This window comes from Atta colombica, unplaced genomic scaffold (genome assembly GCF_001594045.1).
Source record: "Atta colombica isolate Treedump-2 unplaced genomic scaffold, Acol1.0 scaffold176, whole genome shotgun sequence".
Classification (NCBI taxonomy): domain Eukaryota; kingdom Metazoa; phylum Arthropoda; class Insecta; order Hymenoptera; family Formicidae; genus Atta; species Atta colombica.
This window is the reverse complement of record NW_017259267.1, coordinates 1,570,702-1,575,020: the sequence shown is the minus strand read 5'-3', so window position 1 is coordinate 1,575,020 and position 4,319 is coordinate 1,570,702.

The window sequence follows — 4,319 nt, the reverse complement described above, 5'->3', positions numbered from 1 at the left end:
AAATTGATAGTTTCGCACAAAATGTAATCTCATTTACATATTTGTAATTGTTTCATATATGTGTTATTCCATTTTCTATTACAATCTATTATATACTATTTACAATCAAATTATTATTATCATCTATTAATTAATTCTTTAATATTTACATAACACATTTAGCAATAACAAATTTAGTTGAATGTACATTAATTCATTTAAATCACTGAAAATATTCTCTTAAATGACAGTTGCAGGAATGCAGTATACTAATGCATATAACGTTTGACCCAACTTCTCAAAGAATCTTGTACGGGCGCGTAATTGGCTTAATTTTTCTTAATCACTTTAATTGAGCTCTATAGTCCAACAATGAAGCGTTACTTGATTGATATGAAAGGTCCAAACGTTCATTCCCTGTTTTAACTCGAAGTTTGATTTCGAAATTACATTTTGTTGAAATGAACACAGTTTGACATTTAATCTTCATTAAACTATTTCCTGATGTGCAGTCTCTAATGTAACATTTTGAAAAACAAAGAATATTTCAGAGATTTCGACAAGAATTTTTTATATACCACAATAATTTATACTGCGAAAATTTTATATATTCCATTCGCTAAAACATATATAAACACACACACACACACACACACACACACACACACACACACACACACACACACACACACACCACACACACACACACCACACACACACACACACACACACACACACACATACACATATATGTAATATAAATTTAATTTTATTCGAGATAAAATAATGTCGCAGAATTTTCATTTGTAAAATGTTATGAATAATATAGAGGGAGATTGCATTTGTTTCTCTTATACTCAAAATATTTTTATATAATAACGCAAAATTTACCTTTTGATAATTATTTTGATAGATTTCTTAAATAATTGAACAGAAAAATTTTATTTCGTTTCATTCATTTATAGTATTTCTTAAGAATTTGATATTGAACTAAGAAATAAATGAGATTTCGTGATGATGTTCTCACAGCATTGCGATAATTGGCAAGACAATGTAGCTTCAACAGTTAGAAATTACGCATGCAAAAGCATTCTTTAACAAGTTCTTTATGATTTTCGTTAATGTTGTCGCACTTTTCACATCTCCCTATTTGAGATTTCGTAAACATACGAATCATATTATCGCGAGTATTCCGCACTTCCTTGTTGCTTTCTAACCGACATCGAGACCGGCATTGTCCTTATTGTGACAATCTGACATATACGTATACGATTTTGCAGGACATTTCTATATATCTTCGGCCCATCTACATTATACAAAACATGCCGATGATACTCGGTGTCGCGAACTTGTAATGAATTTTCAATTGTGCTTTACAAGTCTAACGCTATGACAATTCATAGTGACTATGCTGCTGCGTATATTGTTACCTGATTGACTTTATCGTGGCCGGTCAGATAGGCTGTTATAACTGTTACCACTTGTGTTCGAAACGACTTTATCTATAGGCGGGTGAAGAATGTATATTGTGTCGCACATTACGAAGTTTCAAATGCTCTGCAACTCTGCGGTACTCCGCAGCTATAAAGTGCTACAGGTTGCTATGCCAAAAGAACCCCCTTACTTTTAGAGTTGTATACCTAAATTGATGAAGCAAAGAAGCAGAAAACGTGAGTTATATTACGCACGCACTTTAAATTCCGTAAATAAATTATTTCATATCCTTATTTGCGTTCTTTTATTGTATTTTTATACACATCGCTGCATTAATAGAAAAATGAGACACAAGTAAAAGATTAATATTTTTAAGATGATAAAAGGAAATTGATTTTAAAGATTGTTGTCGAAAAACGACAAATTTGTCAACATTATTTATATGGAAAAGTGTCACAATTCTAATAAGGATTTAAGGAATCAAATTTACACAATTCTATATCAAGATTGTAGTGTTTAAATTTCATAGTTTTAAAAAAATTCATAGTTTTAAAAAACATTATAATTGAAAATATAACATGAAAGAAAAAAGTTACACAGAAAAAAGTTATTTACTATACTAATTAAAATGTTTCAATTCAGAAAGAAAAAATGCTCTACTGAAAAGTTGCTATAATTTTGAATTGTGTCATTTTTCTACCGACAGCGATATTCCGTATCCTTTGTATAAATCTCAGCATTTCCTTTCATCTACGAATTCTTTCAACAATTTCAATTTAAACGCTTTTTTAACGATAATTTTAAGCGTAATGCTGTCTCGCAATATTTCTAGCATATAAGGCGACGAAGAAACGAGAGTTACGCTCATAATTATACGAGGGATGACCGTGCGATTTTTTTCCTGATAGACACTTCCATTGATTTTCATGAAAGTGAAACAATATGTACACTCGCGATCAAGCGTATCATCAAAGAAGCGGCACATGCATTCTCTGAGCTTGTAAACACGCGCTTTCCCGTTCGACGTGTAACTCGCCCTCTTGATATATGTTATAATATGAGATCACGTCCCATACGCGTTGCCGAGCGTGTAAACACACACGCGAGCCGTTGTACGTGCCGAGCTATCCGTGTATGTACGTAGCGATGAATGTACAATCCGCGGAATCTGCATTGCGTGAAATTAACTTCGCTGCTTTAAAACGGGAATACCATGAAGGCAACGCGAAATAAATGCGCGCTAGAAAACTGGAGCGTTGCCAATTTTGTTTTTTTTTTTTTGCAAAACTTACGTGATACACTGTCGTGTACATACATCGAAAAACACCGATCCGTAATATCGTTACAGTTGTATAGCGGGTATATTTGCCGCATATATTTACCGAGAGCTGTAACTAATGCGCCGTGTAAACACGCCGCACGAAATTGATCAAACCTTTTAATTCTGTTTCAATATCTTTGGATCTGAAATATAAAAATACGTCGATTATTTTATATTATTCGCATATATGAAATACTCCATATATTAAAAAAAATATAATAAAAATATTATAATAAATACTTATATATTTTAATAATGATGAAATTGTACAATGTTGGTTTTTTGACCCAATTTCACGAATGTGAAATCCAACAGGATTAAGAATTTAAATTTCATTCGAAAAATTTATATCCAGCAATATGAAAAAATAAAGCGGCTTGCAAGAGAAAACGGTTGGAATAAATCGACGCTGTATAGACTCTATAGTCGCTATATCGCGCGGCTAACAAACCCACTTCACGGAAAAACAAGGGGCTGAAAGAATAATCGATCGAACTTACGCAGGTGGTATATCTGCCCTCGGACAATGCACTGACTTGTTAACTTTGACATGTGTGGTAAGAAGCTGCAAATTCCGTGTATTTCATGTTCACGTAACCATCAGGAGACAATAATTGTAATATGAAAATGTATCAGGAAACGGTAGCGTGATATTACTCGATGAAACAGCGTTTTATATAAAATATGCAGCGTTAATAAATTCTGAGAATAACCGAGGACACTATGAGTAAACCGAGTTTCAACTTGGCGGCGTGTACCGCCGGGCACATCAGATTACCGGGCGGTCTCTCATAATTAATTATACACTTTTAATTATCTCGGGTAAAAATTTTCATTACGTTCACTCTTCTCCCGTTCGCTACGTGATTATTTGCAAAAAACATTCATACGGGCTGGACTGCCGTGGTCTTTTTTTTTCCTCCCCCTCAGCACGCGCCTCTGTGAGTCTTCCTGCAGCCGACGCGTGCATATTACGCCGCTAATTAATTGCGTAGATCAAAAGAGTGAAAAATCGAACGCGCATCGTTAAAGGTACGCGCGTCGCAGTTTCGGGACAGGAATACAATCGGGCCGTATGACAAGGTACCTGCTCCGGAATTTCATCGCATATTTGGAATCCGCAGACAATGCGCCGCTCATATTGAACTCCGGGACGAGACACGAGCTAGATACGACAGTTGGGCTACACAGAGGTTGTAAAGCGGGACTAAATGAAACGCAATACGGCCCTCCCGTGAGAGTTTTATATAATTTATTTCATCGCATTCCCCATAATACATGGGCGGCACGAGGCGGAAAAAGCAAAGCGTATTTGTACACGCGAGGCAGCGGCTGCGTATAATAACTGATAAAAGTTATCAGGCAGCAGAATATTATACGATATCGGGAATTGAAATTTTGTAGCACCGACAATATTTACACGAAAAGAACGATTTTGCTAAATTACCTAAAAATTTAGTCAGATCTGAAAATAATTTTGTTAAACCGTCAAAATAATTACGTAGGAATTTCAAAATAATAAATGAGCTATAAGCTATAAAAAGTTTAGATGTTGCAGCAATCAATTTGAGCATTCTACATAATT